Consider the following 25,945-nt stretch of genomic DNA (forward strand, 5'->3'; position numbering starts at 1 on the left):
AATGTATTAAAAGCAGGGGTGGGAGTGGGACTCTAAGCAGGAGGGTTTGTCCTTTGCTTCCTTGTTGACTGCTGATGTAATATTTTTGTCTGCCTAAAGTCTGTTTTCCTTCTGGTTCTGATTGTTCACTTGCCCTCACTTGGTCCCATTGTCTGCAGGCTCATGGCTTCACTGAGGTTCAGGTTTCACTGACTAGGGCCTCTCTTCCTGCTTTTGGTGGCTCCTGCCCTGGGAATCAGATTTGAGTGTATGCAGCACTTGCTGTTGCTGCCTGATGACAGGGGCTATTTATGTCCCCTCTGTCTGTCAAGACAGATTTTCTTCAACTCCTTTCTTTTTTCCCAGATTCTCTGTCTCCTCTCACATTTTCTTGCATATCCATTCACATCTTTCTGTCCTACTCCTTCCATTACTTCAATGTTCTCCTCTTTTTCCCTCTCCTTTTAAATGATGATTTAGCTTCCAGGATTATTTTATCTCTGAAAAGTACACATCAAATTTAATACACTCATACAGTGCACTACAGCTTTTTTAAATGTCTCTTTAATATCAAAACATCACAATACCAAAAATGCATCTCTTACCTGCATATCCCATATCACAGAACTTCCAAGAGATCCCTTTCTCCACTGACTTGATAGATAGTGCAAGAGGGTTCTGTGAAGCAAATGCGTAAGTTAGAAAGCCTGACTGAAGAAGGCACCTGTGGCAGTATCAAAGCTGAAGCATACAATGTGTTTAACATTTGAAATTGGAGTGTTCTCCTGAATCTGAATTTTAGATTCTTGTTAACCAGATTTCATCCCACTCCACCAGCAGAAGGAGAAGGGATTTGATGAAAGAGAGGGAACAGCTATAATCAAATCAAGGAAAAGTAGAACATAGAACAGAGAAAGAAAAAGAACAGATAAGAAGACAGATTAGGTCTTGCTGGCAGTGACGCACAACAGAACAAAACAGAACAAAATATCACCTTCATCTCTTGTGTTTTCCCTAGTGTGGTTTTCCAGGACAGTAGCTGGAAAATACATTTTTGTAAACACTGATGATCCAGTGTAGAGTTACAGTAAGAGAAGGGACCTGGAATCTCGTAACAGTATTTGATGGAGTCAGTTTTCAGAGTCACTATTGAAGTTTATTATCACTCACCTGTAACCACCAGGATGTCAGAAGTAACTCAGACTTTAACAGAAGTAACTTCTTAGATACCAGCAATTTTCAAAACCTCAAAGGGATACATTTTCATGAAGTTATGAGCAAATGGAAACAGGAGCCTGTGGTAAAATGTCTCAATGCTCTGTGCTGTAAGAGTGTGTCCTGCAAAAGGTGTAATTACTTGTCTAACATAGTGGAAAAGTTAAATCTTCATGACCTTTTCTATGTGCTGCTGAACAAGCAGGCAGAGATGTGAATGACTGATGGAGAAGGAATATCATAGAATCACAGAAAGATTTGGGTTGGAAGGGACCATAAAGCTCCTCCAGTTCCAACCATCTGCCACAGGCAGGGACACCTTCCACTAGAGCAGGTTGCTCCAAGCCCTGTAAAGCTCCTTGTGGAAGACCAAAATGAGTTTTTTCTAACAGCATGGTATTTAGAGTCTTTTCCTGACTCCACTTCATGTAGAATTTATACAGCACAACATGAAATGGGGGATGCAATTTGGGTTTTTAAGCACATTCTTCCTCTTCAGCTTTGAGCCATCTGTGCTCAGGCAGCCTCCTGTTGGGGTGAAGCAGCATGGAGGTTTCCTGTGAAGCCTTAACTGTAGAAATAGCTTGCTGGGGAAATACAAGTCCCATCCATTAATCTTTTCCCTAATCAAGCCCATATGGCAACCATAGAGTGAAACAAGCCAACTAGAGGGTGTCCAAGCTCCCTCAAGCTGTTCGACACCAATAAGAAACTGAGTTCATTCCCCACACAGGGCCAGCAGTATGCCTGCCCATGTATGGGGACGGTGGGGTAATTCCCATTCCTGGCTGATGAAGATGTGCTCACAGATACTGGTGTTTACACCAGGTCTTACTGGGGACCAGTTTCCCATTTCCATCCTCTGAGGAAGCCAAGTGACCCTGTAGACAGCCACCATCATTAGTCGAGGCACCACTCACCTTTGGCAGACAAAGCCAGCTTTGGGCTGTAAAGCAGTCTAAATCTACACAAGCATTTGGCAGATACCTATGAAATGTAAATGTGCTTTATCCTGTCAAAAAAAAAAAATATACAAAGAGCTTTCTTTGGTGAGGCACCAAGGACCAAATAGCAGGCTTTTTCCTCAAAGTTTCCTTATAATCCAATCATTTACTATCACATCTGAAGATTTTTTTCCTTCTCTAAGCTGAAAATAAGAAGCAGGATTCAATCTGACCACACTGCAGATCGATCAACATCATGAACAGTGGATTTTCTTAACTATTGGGTTGAAGGGAAAGTGAATTTGTGCAGGGACACACGTACCTTGAGATATATGAGCCAGGCAGCTTAAAATGTTGGTTTGCCCTGACCTGACAAGGCTTGCTGTGTCTGGTAACGCATAATCTCTTCTAATATACTACCAGGAAGGTAATGGCTGTTTGAAAATGCTTCTAAACTGCAGTTTATGTTGAAGGCTGACATCTCAATAGAAACTATACCATCTCTTCAGGAAGCCTGTTAAGAGCAGATATTAGTAAGGGTTTGTGTTGATTCAGGAGAAAAATGGATAAGGAAGGATTCTGAATCAACTTGTTGGAGTTTTGTGCAGAAGCTTAAATTTAAAGCAGGCACTGCCAATAGAGATCCCCATTTCCTTTGCTAAAGTCATGAGGTGTTGTCCTGCCCATCAGTGTGTTTACCTAAGAGTGTGCTTCTCTTAATCATCATCAGCAGAACTTCAAGTCGTGCATGTAAGGCTCCAGTAAGCCTCCTTGCAAACACCCTTGAGAATAGGATCCAAATGGGACGAAATTACATGTAATCTGATTATGTTCAGTTCTATTTGAAATCCTTCAGTGTCAAAATTAAAAGAATACAGCATTGCTTTTCATCATGCCAGAGTTCACACTGGAGTGATGTGAGCACAGGAAAACGAGGCAATGTGAGAAAATACGTGTGTGGGGTAAACAATCATGTTTGCTTTAGAGAATCTAAATCTGAGACTGGAATGGTTTGATGAATTAAAAATAAATTATAAGAACCTGACCCCCTCTGTCATCAATGTGAAGCTAACCTTTGCCTCTTGTTACTCAGCCATGGCTTATATGAAAAAGCTGGTGATCAAGAGATGTATGTGAAAAACTCTACACCACACATGCCATTGGTCAGCAGGCCTGTGGCTGCAGCAGCCCAAGTGCTCTGTACATTTACACCATAACATTCAGTTTACACTAATGGCTGTAAGGACATCCATATCATAGAACCGTAGAATCACAGATGGGTTTGGGTTGGAAGGGACCTTAAAGCTCCTCCAGTTCCACCCCTGCCACGGGCAGGGACACCTTCCACTAGAGCAGCTTGCTCCAAGCCCCTGTGTCCAACCTGGCCTTGAGCACTGCCAGGGATGGGGCAGCCACAGCTTCTCTGGGCACCCTGTGCCAGCGCCTCAGCACCCTCAGAGGGAAGAGCTTCTGCCTAAGAGCTCATCTCAATCCACCCTCTGTTAGTTCAAAACCACATGACTGGAGACTGTTCTGAGTGATTCTTCATCTGCAGTCTCTTCAAAAACACACAAGGGAATTAAATTAACTTTGGCTGTAGGATGAGGAGAGGTAGTTTCACTGAAATTGCACCACCTTACGATCCACACTGAATCAGGCCTCAAGTTCTGCATTGAAAGTGCTATAGTCATTGTATTCCCAACCTGCTTTGATCTAGAACCTAGAAAGCCCTGTGGTCTCACTCATGTCATGCATTAAGTGCTTCAGATGATGTAGTGAGAGGCTCAGGCCAGTACTTGCCCTCCACATCACCACCAATGCTTCCTATCCATGCATGGTCAAATTCAGAGCTGGATGATGCTTAGTGTGTCCCTTGGGTTCTGGAATGGAGTTTGTCCTTCCTAGACTTTGGTCTAGAGCACCACCCAACTTCCCAAACTGTTCTATGAAATTCCTCAAAACTGGGATTGGAGGAAGCCTGTGGGAACTTGTCCAGCTCTATTTCCATTATGCTGAGTTACGTCAGAACTGTATTCAGAAAACAGGTTCCTTTCTCATTCTGAATTGGATCTACGAGCTTCAGAAGTTCTACAAAGGAGAAGATTGGATTTCTCTTCAGAGTTCTCTCAAGCTGCGAAATTCAGACCTGCATTTTGCCCTCCACCACAGAACTCACATTCTGCTTCGCTGTAAAACTGCAGAACAATTGCTAAAGCTTTTTCTAGCCCAATTCCAAACATTTGGGTACATCTTCATCCCATGTCACCTGGTTCTGTCTGATTACAGAACAGCAGCTGGGGAATCCTCATGTTATGTGCTCGACAACCAAAAGAAATACATTTCAAACAATGAAGTAAGTTCTGTACCAGTCGCTGGCCAGCTGGTATTGTGAAGCATTACAATTCATCAGCAAAACAGAGGAAGGAAGTGTTTTAAAGCAAGATTATATTATTTTCCTCAAGTTCTTATTATGAAATCTTCCTGAAGTGAACTTTCAAAACCTGAAAGCCCTTCCAAAGGGAATGAATGGAACAGGGCAAACCGGAGACTCGCTGGGGAGCAGTTAAAAACAAGGGGAAAGTCCAGCATGCCAGTGAAAGAAAGGAAGAACCCGTTACCAAGTGTTCAGATTGGGAAGACAAAGCGAAAGAAACCACAAGTAACAGAAAAGCATAAGTAGTCTGTAAAAGCATATGGTGTTTCTGTCTTCTTAATAATTATAGATTGGAAAGCACCCAGTGTCTTCCCTCCCACTGGAGGGAAACAAGCCTGAAAGCTGAGAAAGCAGATAAGGCAAGCAGTGATAGATTCAGTGTGCAGGAGACTGCAAGATGTAGCAAATCACTGCCAAAAAAGTGCCTTGAGATGCTTCAGAAAAAAAAAAATGCTGAGAAAAATCTATTTTATTTTTACTCTCATTTAAGAAACAAAATACATCTGAAAACCATGAGAAGAAAAATATGGCTTAAATGAAAATGACCCCTGACCAGTAAGTTCACTACAGTCAAATAAAACACATCCTGTTTTTGTAACTTTCTTACAGAAGGCAGATCCTGGTCCGTATACACTCTTTCCAGACAAAGGTTTGACCTATAGTTGAATTTAAATTAGAAGCAGGGGAGGTGATGGAAAATACAAGGTGCTGCTCCCACTTCAGTTAAGATAAAGGGTGAAATCTGCCTTTGGGGAAATGCAGAAAATGGAGTGAGTTCATTGTACTGTCTCTCAACTAAAATTAATTGTACAAAGAGTTTAGAAATCCTCTGCCAACATACACACTGTATCAGTTAATTAAATGACACTTAAAATACGTGCCGTGCCTTCCGTACAATCATGACAATCTGTCACACAAGCTGCAGCACCCTTTTCTTGATAATTGTGTTCTGGAACATTGACATTGAGGTAGAAAAGCATAATCATGTTGTGTCCCACCTCAGTCCCCCCAGGTCTTTCCATGGGAAGAAGGAATTGTTGGTGACCCCCCTTATTTGTGCATAAAGGAATCTTTTTTTCTCCTTGCCTAGACTTTGTGGGAAAGCTGGGAAAAGCCTGGGCTGTGCAGAGTCTCCAGGAAAGCCATAGGTGAGTGGAGTCACAAGTGTATCTGACCCCCTCTTTGTGAGACTGCTTATCCAGAGATGGCTGAACTCACTTCTAAGCCTCTTTCACGCAAGAAGTCAGGTGAGAGGATCTCCTCGCTTAGAGTAGGATTGATCTCACTTAACCTGTGTCTACAGTGTATGTACCTACATGTAAACTAGGTGTCTGGGCTCCCATTCTGGTTGCTGGAGGGCTAGTCAAAGGACTAGGGCATGATTCAGCTCATTATAAAACAGACATTTATAGCTGATGGGATTAATCACACCCTGAGCTCCACTGATCAGCTCTTCATTGATTATACTGGGAAATGGTAAATACTTGGCTCAGATTTAGATGTCTGGTTTATAAATGCCTAAGATCAGCTTCAATTTGCAGTCTGAGACACCTAACAACACACGCCTTCAAGATGCAAGTTAGGTGTCTAAGCTCCCTTTGCAGATAATGGTGATCTGATGAGTAGTCAATGAACTTTGAGTGCTCTCAAGCTTACCACCCGTAGTAGGTGCCTCCTCTGACCATGATGGGAGCTATGCCAGCTAGCTCACATGTAAACACCTACGTGCAGACACCTAAATTTAGGTTTCTTAATCTGTGTGCCAAGTCTAACCTTTACATTAGGGAAATGAATCTGCTTCCAGTCAACTTGGTAGAAACACAGGTTTAGAATCCAGGTTTGAATAACTTTGATGAACTAAAGGGAGAGAAGTAAACGGTATGGGAAATAGAGTCTGAAGTGTGTTGAGAACTGAATATAAACCAGTGTAAGAACCAAACAGGAATCTGTTCTGTATGCGCAGTATCTTGTCTTTAAATATATACATACCTCCTACTCAGCTGTTCAGATGCCAGAACAGGATCTGGCTTTGTAGAAACAGATCAGGATCATTAGTCCTCTTCATGATTATAGCTGATTATCTATTTTTGAGTAGATAAAACACACTTTGTGATTGTTCCTCCTTACTGACAAGAAAATGTTTACCTGGCATTGAAATCTGCTGCCTGGTTGATATGTTCAGTCATCTCAACATCAGAATCAGTGTTGATACATCAACAATCTGAACGATTCATGGTATTTCTGTTGCAAATGCAAATCAGGGATTTATAGGTTTTAGTCTTTTCAGGTGATGATATTGTGTGCTCATGTAGGTCTAAATACTCAGCATTTGATGCAGTCTAAAAAGCATCAGGCGCACAGTCTATTTTTGCCAGAGATGGTCTGTGCAACTCAGTGTTTTCAGTGCTAATTAAAGCACTCTCATACAATGACAGTGAGTGTTAGACAAATACCTTGTAATCAGGCAGCACTCCAAATCTGCTCCTGTGTTCACACTGGATAGTGCTGATAATTAGCCTCTTCCCAATCATAATATCTTAGAAAACAACTGGAAGGGACACTGAGATGGGCGCATTCCCTGCATTCTCCTACTCCCAGCTGGATCAGCTGTTCCCGAGGTTTCTAATTAAATATACCCTGGGTTTAAAATGCATTAAAATAATGTCTTGTTCTTTGCTGTTTCCTTTGCAGGATTGGACATTGGTTTATTTCCTTTTGGGGGACAGGAATTGCTTGGATCAAAGAAATAGGTTAAAAAAAGAAACACACACACTTTTTGGTTTATACAGAATCTTGGAGAGAATGCAGCTACAAATGAGCTGTCCATGCAGAGAAAGGAGACTGGCTCTTTTGTCCCAGCTGTCATGTTTGAACATAACTGAAAGGGGAACAAGAGGCTTGAAGATACGGAGAGGCGAATTACTCTTTGTCAAAAGCCTGTTTCTTCCTTCAAAGAGTATCAGAGTCTCCTAATAATAACAACAGGCTTCCAAAAGCCATAAAACTATTCCTGAGCAATATCCAGTCATGCAAGTCTAATAACAGGAACAGGCCCAAACACTTGAATGCATGTCAGTCTTCTTTTACAAGCCAGTGGAAGCTGTAGGCGTACAGCTGAGCAGGATATAGTTCACAGCCTGATATTCCTCATACCTGAACCCCTTCCCATGGTGAATCTGCATGAAGCTATAAAAAGGAAATGGGGATTCCTCAAGACAAATTCTAATCCCTGCTCTAGCACATAGGAGCGGATGGGGGAAACAAACAGGCAGCTCAGTGTGTTACAGGAGAACTCCCTCAGCAGAGGACAGATCCAAAGCTGATGTAGTGACAGGGGGCATCAAAACATCCCTAGTTTTATGCCCCTTGACCAATGAGGCTGTGAGCAGGCAGATTTCATTTCAAAGCAGCATTGGAGTTTCTCTAATTTAGCTTGTGCCTACCTAGTTTTAGTCCCTAAACTTGAAGACCTGGGCCAATATTACTGCAAACATCCCTCCATGCACGCCGTGTGTTTCACTCCCTAAGTCTGCTTAAAAGAAAAGTTCAGAAAGGGAAAAACCTCAAACCAGAGGTGTTCTGGGTCACATCTGTAGTGATAGCAATCCCCATTCCTGGGGGAACCAGGGCTCAGAGCAGGAAGAAGCAAGTCATGAGGGCAGCTGCTAAGGCAGGAGTGACAGCCATCCCCAAAGCCACTCTGCAGTACTGGCTCAGCTCTCACCCACGTTCACGGGTTGTTTGTTCCAGCTCCTGTGCCAAAATGTCTTTACAGCAGCTTCATTCCACTCCTGTTACTGTCACTCCCAACAACCCTCTTTTCAGTATCTCTTCTCCTTTCTGTTTTCTTCCCATTTGTATTCTCATAACTAGTCTCACATCACCAAAATGCTACATAACCTACATGCTTGTTGTCAAATTGCAACCTTCACTTCTACATATACATTAAGCGGCTTTTCTCCAGCTCTGAGCTCTTTTGGAGCAAGGAGTACAGTGACTTGTGGGGAAAAACCCTGTAGTTTCTCAGCCTTAGGCACTTGTGTAATAAACATGATTAACCTTCCTAACGTCCCTGTAATTTCACTTCTATAGATTGATCTGGACCTAGACAACTGATTAATGTTATGTACGCTGGAGAACAGTAGTTGGTCTACTGTCAAAAAGCTGTGCCATGATGTACTTAGGCTGTTCTGCTATTTTTGGGAGGCAAGGTGCTGTCTGAATTCCATCTTATACTGCTCTGTGGCTCTGAGACCACACAGCTGTTACCAGCACTGCATCCCCAAAAGCTGAAGGCAAGTCTTGATGAACCCTCATGAGTTGCTTCTAGCATCAGCGCTTCAGAATTGCTGTGCCAGGTCAGAAATCCAGCAGATGGAACCTGGTGCCAGTGAAGTCCATAAGAACCCAGGCATTAACATCCAACAAGACCAAGATTCAGGTGGCAAAATCAGACACTCTCCATCCTCAGCAATTCAAATGCAACTTCATGCCACTGTCAACAACCAGATGTTAGGGTGGTGAGGCACTGGAATGGGTTGCCCAGGGAAGTTGTGAATGCTCCATCCCTGGCGGTGGTCAAAGCCAGGTTGGACAGAGCCTTGGGTAACATGGTTTAGTGTGAGGTGTCCCTACCCATGGCAGGGGGTTGGAACTGGATGATCTTAAGGTCCTTTCCAACCCTAACTATTCTGTGATTCATGAAAAACATGAAGAACCTGAAAAACTTCACAGCCACCATTAATGCATATAATTGTATTTCATTTACCTCAGATGTCCAAATATATGCAGTTCATCTCCCTCAAGGTCCCTGCTGGGAACAGTGGTATCAGTTGAAGTGCCCAGGTTCCTAGAGCTGAACATACCAAGCACAAAAGGTACACCTGAAACAAGAGAAACAAACAAACAAACAAACAAAAAAAAAGTGGAATTTAAATAAATTAATAGCTAGAAATGGTATTTTTTGGCCTCCTCCATAATAAATACTGATAAAGGAGAAATACAGGTAGCCTGTGTTTTAAAGTAAGCAATAAACTGCATCATTGTGAAGAGACCTAGCCAAACCCTCATGTTTTGCATACTGTACAGATCTAATTGGACAAATAACATACCCAGATTTAAGTAAATTAATATCAGCAGGATTAAGTAGGATGTAAATTGGGGAAGCATTTGATTTCCTTGCCTCTGATGAGAAGAGAGGGGAAATGGGTGTGCACATGTCTGTCCCTCCTGCCGTCTTGTGTAGCACAAGGTTCTTGTACAAGTGGAATGAGAAAGTGAAAATGAAACCAAAGATAAATAACACTAATGTGATTAGTTCATTAAAATGTGTATTGAGAACTGGTAAGTCCACTGCCATATTAAGAATCTTTGCAGTGCTAATCAGCACACCTCTCAATAACAGATACATAATGATGAAAATCTCAGGTTTACTGTGGTATTGCTGTTGTGCAGGTTGGTTCTTTATGAAAAAACAGTGTAAAAGTAAATGTAGGAGATTAACGTTATCATGGAGGTTATTTTTGCCTGGTTTCCTCTGGAAAGATCTGCTGCTACATTTGGCAGCAGGTTGGTGTTCTCAGTGATTTTAAGTACCCACCTCTCTTAAGAACACCAATGGCCAGAGAGAGACTGGAGACCCAAATTACACCTTCTAATTACACCCAAATCACACTAGAGGAAAGCTGCAGAGCTCACTGGGCAATCATCTATAGTGTCTGACCTGCCAAAACCCTGCACCCTTCACACCACAGCAAGTCTTGCTCCATTAGTGGGCAGGATGATCAGGAGGACTGGAGTGGGAGAAGCCAGAGGGTGGGTGATGCAGTGTTGGGGACATGACAACAAAAGTTATTTCTGCAGCTACAGAACTAGTACTGACTAGTTTCTAAGCATTTTACTTCAGCCATGCACAGTCACCGTGACCCAAAGTTCCCCTCTTGTATAATCATAGAATCCCAGCCTGGTTTGTGTTGGAAGGGACCTTAAAGCTCCTCCAGCTCCAACCCCTGCCACGGGCAGGGACCCCTTCCACTGGAGCAGCTTGCTCCAAGCCCCTGTGTCCAACCTGGCCTTGAGCACTGCCAGGGATGGGGCAGCCACAGCTTCTCTGGGCACCCTGTGCCAGCGCCTCAGCACCCTCACAGGGAAGAGCTTCTGCCTAAGAGCTCATCTCAGTCTCCCCTCGGGCAGGTTCAAGCCATTCCCCTTGGCCTGTCCCTGCAGGCCCTTGTCCCAAGCCCCTCTCCAGGTTCACACTCTTCCAGCCCTCTTGACAGATCAGTGTGGCTCCCAGAACGTTTTATTTTCTCCTGCAAAACTAAAATAATTCTTTATTATAAAAATGCCCCTTTTAATTCGTGGGTTTGCATTTCCTACATACAGAATCACTTTCTTGGCTCATTATGTATTAATACTTCCTCTATCTGGAAACAGGAACCAGGAGCACTTTGACACAGAGAGTTACAGGATGTCTCTGCGCAGTATCAGACAGCTGTGTTGAATCAGGCGCCTTCCTTAGTGCCAGCACGCTGCGAATGTAACATGTGTGGCCTTGATAAGATAAATGGGTGCAGGGAGAGCACTGGGACTATCATGGTCCAAGCCCACACTCCATTCTGGCCTTCCCTCCCCTATGAGAGGCGAAAATACACATAAGCATTCGGCAGCTTCACGAGTGATTCCTTGTCCTGCCCGTGGCTGCCACATTCAACACAGCACAGGGGAGATCAGACATCAGCATTAGAATACGCAGGTCACTGACAGCCCCTAAATGAGCACTGACCTGGATCAAGGTTCTTGCAAGAAATGTTTCACCTGAAGACACGTGAAAGCATCCTCCTCCTCTTGCCCCAGGCCGGTGTTGACATGCCTGGCTCCGAACTGAACTGTTCTGTTCTGTGACTGTGTAAACTCTTTTACCCAAGGTGGATTTTACGTCTCTTATGCCCGTGGGTCTTCTGGCTTCAGTGGTGCCAAGGAACTGTCAGCTGGTAGGTACCTGCAGTCCTGAGACCAGCTCTGGGGCCACCAATGTAAAAAGGACGTGGAGCTGTTGGAGCAAGTCCAGAGGGGGCCATGGAGATGCTGCGAGGGCTGGAGCAGCTCTGCTCTGGAGCCAGGCTGAGAGAGCTGGGCTGGGGCAGCCTGGACAAGAGAAGGCTCCTGAAGGGGAGACCTGAGAGCAGCTCCAGTGCCTAAAGGGGCTGCAGGAAAGCTGGAGAGGGGCTTGGGACAAGGGCCTGTAGGGACAGGCCAAGGGGAATGGCTTTAACCTGCCCAAGGGGAGACTGAGCTGAGCTCTTAGGCAGAAGCTCTTCCCTGTGAGGGTGCTGAGGCGCTGGCACAGGGTGCCCAGAGAAGCTGTGGCTGCCCCATCCCTGGCAGTGCTGAAGGCCAGGTTGGACACAGGGGCTTGGAGCAAGCTGCTCCAGTGGAAGGGGTCCCTGCCCGTGGCAGGGGTTGGAGCTGGAGGAGCTTTAAGGTCCCTTCCAACACAAACCAGGCTGGGATTCCATGATTCTGGCATTCTCCTATTTCCCTACAGAAGTCATGCTCATTTGTAAGATTCTGATATTCTTATTGAATACAAATCCTATCTAATTGAAAAAGAAAAAAGAGTCTTTTCCTCAGTTCTAATACAATTCGTCTGGTGGTTGTTATGGGATGAAAAGAACAGGAATGAAAAGAGCTGAAAATTGGCCAAAGGGCAGGAAACAGGTGAACAGGAAGAGTCCAGAAAACTCTACATATTTTGCTGTGAAAAGAAGTTCTTAGTGGGGACAGGGACAAGGTGGGAGGAGGGTGTCATTTAGTGGTGAGAGTTGTCATCTGCAGACATGGCGCGGAGCAAAGCCACAAAACAACCGTGGCTGTTGCCAAGTACAGAAAACTTTCAGGCAAATATTTGCTTTTGGCCACAGGCAGCAGCTGCACTTCACCTCTTCTTTCACATTGATGGTTCTGCCCGTAACCACAGAGAAAGAGGCTGCCTGGCCATGGCAGCGGGGTTGGAACTTGATCTTAAGCTCCATTTCAACCCTAACTATTCTATGATTCTCTGACATCTGGGAATGAATGCTGAGATACAGCCTGAGGAGCATCAGGCTGTGAGGATTCTGGTTCTCTGTTCCTCCAGTGAGGTGCCTGTGCTGAGATCAGCATTTGTACCTTTTGTGGGGCTGAGGGGAACACTCGCACCGTCTGCAGGAGGCATCTGACCAGTTTCCCTTGGTCCTCACTGTGCTGGTGTTGGCTGGAACAGAGTTAATGTTCTCTATAGTAGCTGGTATGGGGCTGTGTTTTAGCTCTGTGCTGTAGACAGTGTGGATGACACAGGGATGTTTTCATTACTGCTGACCATTGCTTGCACAATGTCAAGGCCTTTTCTGCTCCTCACCACATCAGCCAGCAGGCTGCGGGTGCACAAGGAGTTGAGGGGCAGATACAGTGGGAACAGCTGACCCCGTCTGACCCCAGGGATACTCCATGCTCTATGTGTCATGCTCAGCATATATAGCTGGGGGAAGAAGGAGGAAAGGGGGGATGTTCAGAGTGATGGTGTTTGTCTTCCCAAGTAACCGTTACACATGATGGAGCCCTGCTGTCCTGCCTGTGATGGGAAGTAGTGAATGAATTCCTTGGTTTGCCTTGCCTTCATGAATAGCTTATCCTTTACCTACTGAACTGTTTTTATCTCAGCCCATGGGTTCTCTCACTTTTACCCTTCCAGTTCTCTCCCACATCCCACCAAGAGGGCAGGCAGCTGCGTGGGGCTGAATTGCTGGTGGGGTTAAACCACGACACCTACACAGGTATACGGAGAGGAGGAGCAGCCTGCAGAGACAGTGGGAGCAGGCATCGGATTTAGACACTGACCAGCCCTGCGGAGGAGCACGTACCTCTATTACAGGATTAAGTATCTAAATTGGGAACCCAAGGTTACATACTCTGAGACAGGGATGAATAGCAACTTCTTCCAAGCCTGTTACAGCCTCACATATATTTTCACATCTTAAGAACTTCCTAATTGGAAGGCACATACAAAACCAAATCTAACGTTAAAGCCAGGGAAATATGACTCACTTTAAAACCTCTGAGGAAGTGAGGACGATGGAGGATGAAAAATTAGTGTGGGGAGGATAAGAAATAAAGAGGAACAGAGGTAGGTCTAGTGACAAAAGGGCTTTGATCGCTCACCTGGTTCTCAAGCTGCAGGGAATGAAGCCGCACCCGTTGCATGGAGCAGTGCTGCCACACAGCGACGAAGGAAAGCTCTGAGCAGTGATTGCAAGCAATTGCAGCGGTAACGACAGTGGGAGCTTTGTTTAGTGTCAAAGAAAGCGTTCAGAACCCGTGTAGATGAGGCCCTTAGGGACGTGGGTTAGTGGTGGTCTTGGCAGTGCTGGTGTAATGGTTGGACTTGATGATCTTAAAGGTCTTTTCCAACCTGGTTGATTCTATAGGACACTGGCTTCTTTGCCAAAGGAGCACTAAGTGCAATGACAGGAGGCAGCAGCAGTGCCACAGAAGGACCTAATCTGGGGGGCAGGTTTTGAGCCTGGCCCACAGGTTATTACAAAACATGAGTAGCAGACATGGAGTTAAAACTGGATTCAGGTCCTTTCTTTTAGCAGAAAAATCATTGATTTAAAAAACCCACCAACTTTACCTTAGAGTACAGGTAAACTTTTCTGATAGTCTGCTACACAGCAATCCTATAACTGATTTTTGATTACTACTTCTGTTAATGATATATTGCATCTCTTTTGGTGAGTAAAGTAAAGTAGAATAGTATCTTTTCAAAGAAAACAAGGCTAAGAGCCAAAGAAGGTTAGTCAGCAGAGTCATACGAATTCCAGGTGTGGACAGAGTAAAGAGCCTATAGCAAATCCCATGCCAGGAGAGTAATGTCCTGAAATTTCTGTGCTATTAATACCAATACAGAAAATATAAATCATCTGAGGATACAGTAAAAGTGTTTCATGCACAGCACCCATCATGTGGTGCTGGGAATCAGCACAGAGTCCTGGCTAAATGGGAACAAAAATGCAAAACCATTTTCATCTGTTCTGCAGGCAGACCTGGAGGGTTCCACAATACAGAGAAACCCTGATGGACTCATGTAGCTCTCCACTAGCAGAATTCACAAAGCAGGAAAATCAGGCATTTTTCCTTGGCCTGGGTACAAGAACAGAGCCCTGCTCTCCCTGTTATGCTGGAACTACTACACACCTGACCAGAATTAAACAGTCCTTCAGCCTTAAAGGTGCTGAACCCCTCTGGCTCCCATGGGATTTGAATGCCTTCAGCAGCGTTGAAAATCAGGTCACAAGATCCTCAGGGAATGCCGTCATTTTAGGAGAAATAATTTGCGTGAAACTCAGCTAAGGATATGCCTGCCTCATGTTCCATAAACAGTCCAGATTTTTTATCACAGCATCCCAGTTAATAGGTGGAAGTGTCTTTAAGTATATATTTACTTATTTATGTGCTATAGAATCATACAATCCCAGACTGGTTTGTGTTGGAAGGGACCTTAAAGCTCCTCCAGCTCCAACCCCTGCCACGGGCAGGGACCCCTTCCACTGGAGCAGCTTGCTCCAAGCCCCTGTGTCCAACCTGGCCTTCAGCACTGCCAGGGATGGGGCAGCCACAGCTTCTCTGGGCACCCTGTGCCAGCGCCTCAGCACCCTCACAGGGAAGAGCTTCTGCCTAAGAGCTCAGCTCAGTCTCCCCTTGGGCAGGTTCAAGCCATTCCCCTTGGCCTGTCCCTACAGGCCCTTGTCCCAAGCCCCTCTCCAGGTTTCCTGCAGCCCCTTTAGGCACTGGAGCTGCTCTCAGGTCTCCCCTTCAGGAGCCTTCTCTTCTCCACGCTGACCCAGCCCAGCTCTCAGCCTGTCTTTGCAGAGCTGCTCCAGCCCCTCTATGCATGTGTGTCTATATATGCATGTGGTTTACATTTGCACCACATCCCAGCAAGGTCTGCCTTTGCCCTGGGATGAGCTGCTCTTTTTACTGACCACTGGGAGGAAGCAGGTGCTCCTGCAAGGTACGTGACCCACCTGGGTGCACTGTAAGCAAGGAAATAATGACCCCAATAAATATTTGTGCTTCATAAAGGAGGGGATCCTGCATGCTTGCTTTGTTGTCCATGCATGGTACTTACCAACATTAGAATGGAGACCCTAATGTGCTTTATAGCACGCTTGAACTTCAACACATCTCTTCCTGCATCCAGCATGATGCCTTGAAAGTTTCTGTAATGATCTAAATATGAAGCTATGTTATGTCCCTTATCATCTCCTTGTTATTTCCTATGAAGGATCAATACAGCTAAAGGTCAGAAAAGCCCTGTCTGGTACTTGCGATCCTGTCTCCGAGTTGCCTCCAGTTGGAAGTGTGAGCTCAGCTGTAACCACAGTGCTGCAGCAAATGCTCTAAAAAGGAAAGCTCCTGAAACTGGGAGGTTTTCAGGGTGTTCTCAGAGAAGGCACAGCAGGTCTGTTTAATGCACTGGGAAGCTGCAGCCAAAACCGAATCTGTAATAGGGGTGAGTGTGAAAGGAAACCTGAGATTGTCAATCGGAGTGAGGAAGAACTCAGGGAGATGGAAACACTGTATTAAAAATAAGCTTTTTGGAGAAAACATGAAAAACATTCCTTAGAAATGGACAGAAAAGGGACAAGGAGAAAGAGAAAGAATCAGAAGAAACAAAGTAAGATTGTACTCACCAGGGGATTGAGAGCTCCTCGAGAGCCAACACACACGCTGTGTTCTCTGTGTCCTGGCCTTTGCCTCTGCAAGCAGGCACTTAGACAACTGCTGTGACCCATTTAAGATGATCTCATTTTCTTCTAAATGGGCATTTTTTTCTTCTGCTGCAGATTTCTACCACATATTAAAAGTGAATTTTGGAAGAGCTTTTCAGTGAATGACCATGAAATACAACCAACCATGAGAAGATGAATATGGGCAAATGAGAAAAGCCCAGTGCAGGCACTGATAGGCAATGAGGCCTGTCAGTGGCCTCCAACACTTTAAAATGTACATAAACCCACTCTTGCTATTACGGTAAAGCCACAAAGCCCCATGATTTGATGGGTCACTGTTTTAGGCAATACAAAATCAGTAAGCAGGAAGTGTATCCTGAGTAAGCTGTTACTATCTGCATAAGTAAATGTATTATTAAGCACAAACCTGAAGTTGTTCTTTTATGAGGCTGATGCTCAGAACTGAAAAGCCACAGTTGCCACCAGTGTCAGACGAAGCTGAAGGGGTTCAACAGATGCTGATGAAAACTAGAGGCACATTTGGGAACCTCCAGGTGCTTTGTAAGAACTCACTGGAATGGGGAGACCAGGAAGCAGGAGCACAGATTTACATTTACAGGAACATACCTGGACACGTACCTATCTTATTTTAGGGTACTTCCTGCTCTCCCAGAAAATAAGGTACTAACAACAAGGACTTGCATGTGTATAAAACACTTCAGTTACCAATACCTTCACCTCTCATTTAGCAAAGGATACACAGTGAGTAGGTGTGGTAAGGAAGAGCAGGGAATCGTAACTGAGGCAGCCTGTATCTCCTGGAACAACACTGCTTGGTCTTTGAGCCTGTTGACATCTGGTGGCGGATGAGGTTGTTCACTGACTGCCTCATCTGCACAGCTGCTGCTTTCCCAGGAGACTGCCTGAGCCAGGTGTGAAGGAAGAGAGGTCGCTGCTCCTGCAAGGAGAGAACAGAAGAAAAAAGCAATGTGAGAGGTTACATTGCAAAGTGACATTTTCTGGAAGAAGTATTTCGGGTAATTGGGGTCTGCAGAGAGCTGTGCATCTCTCAAACTACACACACTTACTATGCATCGTACCAGCAGTTGGCAAAGGAGAGCTTTGGGGTTCAGCAAAAATACAAATGGAGAGGGACCTGCTCCCCCAGATCCATCCCTCTGGTAACTTCAGCACAGACATCAATGAACCTCTTTAGAAGCCTCCTGAGCTCCCTCTTAAACCAACAAACAGGTTTTATCCATGAGGCTCCTATAGCAGGGCTGTGCCACGCTCTCGCTCCTCTAAGCAGCATCTCTGCTCCTTCATTTCTGGCTCAGATGTGTTACTGTTCAGTGTATACCTATTTGCTATGGTGCTCACATAGTTCTCCATCTTACATGACCTTTTGCCCTCTCAGATTGCAAAATACCTGTCCTCACAGGCTCCCCAGTCCTTGGATCACCTTTGTGCTCCTTCTCTGACCCTCTCCAGCCTATCCACAGCTTCTCTGCATAGCAGGGACCAAAACTGCACCCAGTATTCCAGGTGTGGCCCAACAGGCACTGAGTGGGCCAATGACATCCTTATCCCTGCTGGTGATGCCCTTGTTGATGCAGCCCAGCACCCTGTCGGGTTTCTTTGCCACAGCAGCACACTGTTCGCTCCTACTGAGCCCACCAGGACCCCAGGTCCCTTTCCACAGAGCTGCTCCCAGGCAGGAAGATCCCAGCCTGTGCTGGATTGTGTTTTCCCAGGTGGAAGACCTTACACTTGTCCTTGTTGAACTCCATAAGGTTCTTGTTACCCCACTCCTCCGGCCTGTCCAGGTCACCCTGCAGGGTGGCTCTCCCTTCCAAAGCATCCACTCCCCCACTCAGTTCAGCATCACTTCATCGGGGTACACCTGGCCCCATCATCCAGATCACTTATGAAGGTGTTAAACAGCATTGGGCCCACCATTGATCCCTGGGGACCCCACTTTAAACAGGTCCTTCCCAGTTTAAAAAGGACCCTAATGCAGTTGTGATTAATTTCCAGATGGATATTGCTGATCCTGTGAGCTGACTGGTGTTAATTTTGTGGCTATTTCTGGATACACAGTGTCACAATAATCTGATTCATAAAAAACATGCGCATAGGTTGTGTCTGCATAATTGTAGCTGGAAACGTCACATCCATACAGATATCTGAGGAGTTCTGAAGGATTCAGAAGCATCGAATTGGTTTATTCTTACGGCAGATACCCTCATGCCAATGGAAAGCTGTTGTGAAGGTAGTGTACCCATAAAGGGTGTTTTATCTTAGCTGCTACCGGAGGCAAGCAGATCCAAAGCTCAGGTCCAAAGGAACGTGCTGTTTTGCTGCACAGACCCCGATGTGCTCTTTGGGATTCTCTAGATGACAGTTTTACAGTAGAGGAAGCAATGCCCCACCAACCCTTCTGGTTCTCCTCCAGCAGAACAACCTTTTTTCCTTTTTTCACTGTGGCGTTAGATGCTGTCACACAAAAATCTTGATGCTTATTTAGCAGAAGCTAATCATTAATGCTGGGTGCAACAGATAGGGACTAACGGTATGTGTGTGAGAGCAGAGCACTCCGTCCTTATCCCAGCTGACTTGCTTACATTGTCTCAAGGGGCTGTTCAGAACAGTATCCTTACAAGAAGCTGGACTCACTCTGTTGTTAACGGAATTAACTCGGAAGGGAAGTAAAACCAGGCTTTACAAAATGCTTATGGGTGTTACTGTGGTTAAATGGTGCAATTTAAAGTACTGTGGAACTCTGTGTGGAACTCCTTCCCGAAGCTCCTTTTTGGCTGTTGCCACCTCATTGATGCACCTGCCCCTGGGACATTGGTGCTCCTCTACCCCTGGTTTCTTGACTGACTTTTCCTGCAGTTCTTTGCAGCTGAAAGACCTGTATTTTGTTCCGGCCATGATTTAAAGGAACTGTCAAGTGAAGATGATGTGAAGCATCATTCCCAAGTATCTGAAATGTGTGCAGTTGTTAAGTGCCACCCCTTTGCCTAGTATCAAGAGCAAGCAATAGTACTGGTTCAAGGAAGGACAGCATTGCTCATCTGCAAGCTAAAGCACAGATGGTTGCTCCAGATTCCTTGCTTTTTGCTGCTCTGCCATTTTAATGTGATCCTGGTGAAATTATGAGAATTCCCTGGAGAAATCCAGGGATTAAAAGGGCTAGAATGCCAGAGTGCCTGTCTCCTAAAATGAATACAGGCATGACATGTTCCTCAGTTCAGCCAGTGTTCTTTGCAGATGAGTATTTGGGCTATGTCTTTCCTAGAAATCTAGGGATAACCACCTTCAAATCGCTTGTGATCAAGTGTTCTTTCCCAGCACCTAGCTACTAACCCTTGCAGCTCTGCCTGGGTTCCATCTTGGTATGCTGGTCACAGAGGTAAGTCCCAGCATGAATGAATGACAGGTTAGTCCCTTCATCAGGAGGGAGCCAAGGTCTGATAGTTCAGCAGCCAATAGTTTAACATTCATTTTGCACTTGCAGGGCAGAATACCAGCACGCTGTCAGTGCAAAACTGAACCATGCAGCTTCCTGGTCACAGAAAACGAAAGATGAGGCAGAAAAAGTGTCAGACTTACTCCATATAGTGTGCATCAAGAGCTGGTAAGTTGCTCACTTTAAGGACTAAAAGGGTTTAAATTCTCCTGTGTGTGTATCAAGCACTGTGGCTGTATTCAGAATTAATGAGTAGTACAGCAAGCATTGATAAATAAAGAAAAATAGATAAACATCAGAATGTCAGATTTCAAGTTCAACCCGAGCCTAGCTATCTTCATGAGAGTGGTGCTCTGCTCTATAGTAAGTTTAGTGTAACAATTTCAGATTAGTATTCTTGAGAACATGAAATTCAGAGACCGGGAGATACTCCATACCCAACTGGACACAGTCCTGGACAACCTGCTCTGCCCGAGCCTGCTTGAGCCGGGGGGGTTTGGGCTCAATGATCTTAAGAGGTCACTGCCAACCCAAATGCTTCTGTGAAACTGGCAAAGCAGGTTCAGGAAGAAATTAAATATAAGAGGTTAAATGGCATTTGAAGTGATCCCTTTTCTGATGTTCATGGTAGGGGTAAGTGCTTTAAACTCTCCACCTGAGTATCCTGAAGGGATTTAAGTTACTCATAAATCAGAACTCACTATTATCACTGTGGAGGAAGAAGGCCTTGCTGTTAAATAATAATGGCAGTTTACAGGCAACAGAAATAGAGAAATTAATTGAGGCTCTAGTGCAGTAGAACTTTTGCTTTTGTGGTGGTCAGTAGAGAAAGAAAGGTGCTTCTGAGGGCTTCCAAAATGGGATTGAGTTTTCCTGCATTTCAGTACTTCAGTGGAATGGATCCTACCCAAATGACATGCCTGCAGCATTGTGGACTAACAGGTCCAGGGCACTGGACTGGTTTTCAGGAACCTCAGCTTCTGCATCTCCTCTGTGATGGTTAATCTTAAGCAGATCATCTCAGCTGCTCCTCCGCTGTTTCCCCATGCATACAACAGCGTTTGCCATACTATATAACGCAGTATCTGAGCACTAAGTACTTGCCATGTACAAGCTGGGGGCAGTTGAGAATATCACATGTCCAGAAGCTTTTCAAATACAAAATCAGAAGTACCAGGTTGGGGTGCTTCAGAGAAGGTATTGACTTTGAGGTTTTGCAGCCACAAGAGCACTCTGCACTTGCTTGTCTGCATATGTGCACATGCTGTTACCCTCCTGTTGTCTGCTTCTCAAGATCCACTGAAACTAAACAAAGATAGAAGAACAGAGACAAAGACTGATCAAATTCAAAACCAAATGTAGGTAATTTTACCGAAGCAACATAGAATTTGCTGTTTTCATCTTCACCTACAGAAGATACTGAAGTAGCAAATGAATATTTGTTGTTTTGCTACACTGTGCTAACATGAGATTATTTTATTTGAATCCAGATAATGACTGTAATAATTTAATTAGCATTTTCAGTCTCCAGGCATTAAAATTAGGTGAGTTTGTTGATTCCCACTGTATGAAAGGGGAATCAGAAGAGTTAAGACACATTCATCTTTCTTAACTTCAGCTATCTGAAGTTGGATGTCCAACCCTCAAGAATTATCTAAGACAGAGAATGAGGCTTTTTTCCCTTCTTATGCCTAAGTGCAAGCAGGAAAAATGGTTTGCTGGCAGGTCTCTTCCCAGATTGAACAGTAAGCCTAGAAAGATGTGATGGTGTTTGGGTGAGACCAATCCAGGCTCGAGATCATGCAGAAACCAGCAAGAGGCTGGTTTAATTTCTTGTGACAAAGTCAGTTTTCCATTATAGGGCAAATCACAGAATCCCAAGGGTTGGAAGGGACCTCAAAAGATCATCTAGTCCAACCCCCCTGCAAGAGCAGGGTAACCTACAGTACATCACACAGGAACTTGTCCAGGCGGGCCTTGAATATCTCCAGTGTAGGAGACTCCACAACCCCCCTGGGCAACCTGTTCCAGTGCTCTGTCACTCTTACAGTAAAGAAGTTCTTCCTGATGTTAACGTGGAACTTCCTATGTTCCAGTTTACACCCATTGCCCCTTGTCCTATCACTGGATATCACTGAAAAAAGCCTAGCTCCATCATCCTGACACCTACCCTTTACATATTTGTAAACATTGATGAGGTCACCCCTCAGTCTCCTCTTCTCCAAGCTAAAGAGACCCAGCTCCCTCAGCCTCTCCTCATAAGGGAGATGTTCCACTCCCTTAATCATCTTTGTGGCTCTGCGCTGGACTCCTTCAAGCAATTCCCTGTCCTTCTTGAACAGAGGGGCCCAGAACTGGACGCAATATTCCAGATGCGGCCTCACCAAGGCTGAGTAGAGGGGGAGGAGAACCTCTCTTGACCTACTAACCACTCCCTTTCTAATGCACCCTAAGATGCCATTTGCCTTCTTGGCCGCAAGAGCACATTGCTGGCTCATGGTCATCCTCCTATCCACCAGGACCCCCAGGTCCCTTTCCCCTTCACTACTTTCCAGCAGGTCAACCCCCAACCTGTACTGGTCCATGGGGTTGTTCTTCCCCAGATGCAAGACTCTACACTTGCCCTTGTTAAATTTCATCCAGTTTCTCCCCGCCCAACTCTCCAGCCTGTCCAGGTCTCGCTGAATGGCAGCACAGTCCTCTGGTGTGTCAGCCACTCCTCCCAGTTTTGTGTCATCAGCAAACTTGCTGAGGGTGCACTCAGTTCCCTCATCCAGGTCATTGATGAAAATATTAAACAGCACCGGTCCCAGCACCGACCCCTGAGGAACTCCACTAGTCACAGAAAATGAAGGTGGGGATGGTGTGTCTGGGATGCCCATCTTCTCACAGCCAGGAACACTGACCTGTGGTGCAGAGGTACCCAAGCTCCATGCAGATCTGATAACAAGTGTTTCCTGGGTTTCCCGTTTCCACTGGAGTTAGCAGGACCAGCTCATGTTACATAAACCCAGCAGATACTGGTGCAGCAGTGGTCTAAAACTGCACACATCAGGTATGTTTTAGAACAGCCACTGTTTGAATTCCCAGGACTAACTGACCACTTTCTTTCGTGCATGCAGGTTATGACTTTAATCCAAAAACTCCCAGTACCAGTGACTGCTCAGAGTGAACGGGTCGGCTGCAGCAGCAGGCTGCCAGCTGGTGTTCAGCGGTGACATCGCAGTGGCAAGTGAGAAATCTCAGTTTGTTGCTCCTGGTGTGGACTGTTCTGCTCCACACCAGCTGTGGTCTTGGGCAGATCTCTTCCAAGAAAGGTAGGCTTCCTTCCCAGATACTCTCTGTAATTTTGCAAGTAGGTTCCAATGTCAGGAGGTTTAGTTCATGGAATCATAGAATGATTTGGGTTGGAAGGGACACTAAAGCTCATCTAGTTCCAGCCCCTGCCACGGGCAGGGACCCCTTCCACTGGAGCAGCTTGCTCCAAGCCCCTGTGCCCAACCTGGCCTTGAGCACTGCCAGGGATGGGGCAGCCACAGCTCCTCTGGGCACCCTGTGCCAGTGCCTCAGCACCCTCACAGGGAAGAACTTCTTCCAGATATCTAATGTAAGTCTCCCCTCTGGCAGGTTAAAGCCATTCCCCTGTGTCCTGTCACTACAGGCCCTTGTAAAAAGTCCCTCTCCAGCTTTCTTGTCAACCCTTTCTGTGTATTGGAAGCTGCTCTAAGTTCTCCCTGGAGCCTCTTCTTCTCAATGCTGAACAAGCCCAGCTCTCTCAGCCTGTCTCGACTCCACAGGAACATCTCCTATGGAGATGTTCCATTGCCTGGACTTTATTTTCCTATAGTACAACATTGAAAATGCTTCCTTGCAAAAGACATCTTTGTCTGGGGCTGGGAAAAATCATAAAGGGATGAACTCTGCTTAGGGAAAGCAGCTTCCTGCTGATGTGATTCCAGCCAGCATGAGCTCAGCACAGCAGCACAGCAGCTCAGCCATCCCTTTCCAACACACAGCTCTGTGTTTTCACCAGTGGTGTTCTCCCCTGATGAGGAAACCCCTGCAAGTTCAGGGTTTCAATCCCACCGAGGTATCAACTCTTGCCAGGCAGTGACATTTCACTGCCAGCGGGAGCTGCCTAGGTGTGGATCAAGATGCTTTAGAAAGCATCTAAAACCTTCCCATACTTTCTTCCTGCTTTATTTCCTACTGATTGTGACTACAGATTTCTCACTGCATTAACACCAGGATGATGATCTGTAAAGCTTCTGTAACTGAGAAAAGACATTTCCATTTCTAATGCAGTTGGATTCATGGGGACAGACTCTCCAAGCCCAGCAGGGCTCTGCTGAGTTGCAGTGACTTAACTGCCCAACTTCAGTTGCTGGATAAGAGCTTCAACTTTAAATCTCCCACCTGTGAGGCTGTCCTGTTCCCATATAGTCTTGTCTGTGGGGTTTTGTTCCAAGTCTGCTACCATGAACTGTCATAAGTGTTCCTGAATTGGTATTTCTGGGGTTTATTGTTACCTTTTTAAAACGTGTGGGATACACTTTGTGCCACTTTTCAAAGGAGCAAGAACATTCCCCCCAGTTCTCAGGATGATTGATTTTACCTTGTATCAAATGAATGTGTAAATACCAGAGCAAAGATACCAACAAGGATCATCAGCTCTTACAATTCAGGGCACTGGTAATTACATCAAGAGTCATGACAAAACATTGTTAGTGATAGACAAGATTGAGTAGTCACTGAGTATTTGGGGGACGTCTTCGCTCGAAACCTCAAGGACAAGATGCTGGAAGCAGGAGGAGACTGAAATAGTTAATGGCTTTAAGAAGGACATATTTAAAACCAGCCCTAACCAACTTAAAACTAAGGCTGGTATTTTCAAAACCTACCCACTGACTTAATAAGCCCTTCCTTCTTATTATATGCCCAGCTTAAAATGCTGAGTTCAGTCATTTCGCTTTGTGAACCATCCACATCTCTCAATTCCTACTGCAATTTGGGCTTTTGAAAAGAAACGCAGAGGTGTCAGCCTAGGACAGTGGGAATCAGGGGGCAGTTTGAAACAGGCCAGCTTTACACCCAGTCCTCTTTGCTGAAACCTCTTGACACTTCCTTGGCAGCTTAAAGAAGCCAGAAGATTTAAGTCTTACGTTTATCAGAAGAGTAACTTGTACTTGAAGGAGGAGGCTGAAGCTACCCAAACAAACCAAATCAATAAAGCAGTTGAACTGATGTAACACAATGTTTTGTCTTGTTCAGGTGGCGTTAGAGATGCTTTTCACGGGTGAACCTCTTTCTGCCCCGGAAGCATTAATGCACAGGCTTGTCAGCAAGGTGGTACCAGAAGACAAGCTGGAAGAAGAGACCATGAAGATCTCTCACAAGGTATGTGAAAGCAGCAAATCTGTCCTGGCCCTGGGGAAAGCCACCTTTTACAGACAGATGGCCCAGGACCTTGATACTGCTTACAAAATGACTACTTAGGTCATGGTAGACAGTTTGACTTTGAGAGATGGGCAGGAAGGGACTGAAGCCTTTATGCAGAAATGTAAGCCTGTCTGGTCACACTCTCAGGATGAGAAGAAATGAATCTTCTTTCTGAGCTAACCTTAGCTGTGTTTTATGATTCTTCATGCAGTTGCCTTCGGGAACTCTATTTTTGTTCTTACTGAAAGTGAAATGTCTCTTCTTACATATGCCAAAGACACGATAAATTCATTCTAAGTATATAATAAATGTTAGGAAAAATCAAACACAACGGGTTTTTTTCAGCAATGAATTTAATCTATGGTTCTAGAAGGAACTTTGTGCTGCAAAAATCAGTTTAGCATGTCCCATGTTACTCAGGGAATCACAGGGACTAGGAGAGAGGCCAGATCACTCTGTTCAGTACCTCTCTCCATTGTTCTGGAAGAGAAGTGCCATTTACTGTTATTAATAGAGAATTAAATGGCTTGGACATATTCCAGATATGATGGTAATACATATCATGATGGATTCCAGTGCTGTTTAGATGTTACAGGCAGAAGCCTGTAACCGTAGCCCATTGCTCTTTACAGATGCATCTGCTCATGAACTAACTGCAGGTATCACTAGTTTGTCTCCCTCAGGAAAA

At 45.1% G+C, this 25,945-nt stretch overlaps 1 pseudogene; it reads left to right on the forward strand.

Moving 5' to 3' along the window:
- Positions 1-9,776: 9,776 nt before the first annotated feature.
- Positions 9,777-25,419, forward strand: LOC136007466 (enoyl-CoA hydratase domain-containing protein 3, mitochondrial-like; annotated as a pseudogene).
- Positions 25,420-25,945: the final 526 nt, after the last annotated feature.

Source organism: Lathamus discolor, chromosome 1 (genome assembly GCF_037157495.1).
Source record: "Lathamus discolor isolate bLatDis1 chromosome 1, bLatDis1.hap1, whole genome shotgun sequence".
NCBI lineage: Eukaryota > Metazoa > Chordata > Aves > Psittaciformes > Psittacidae > Lathamus > Lathamus discolor.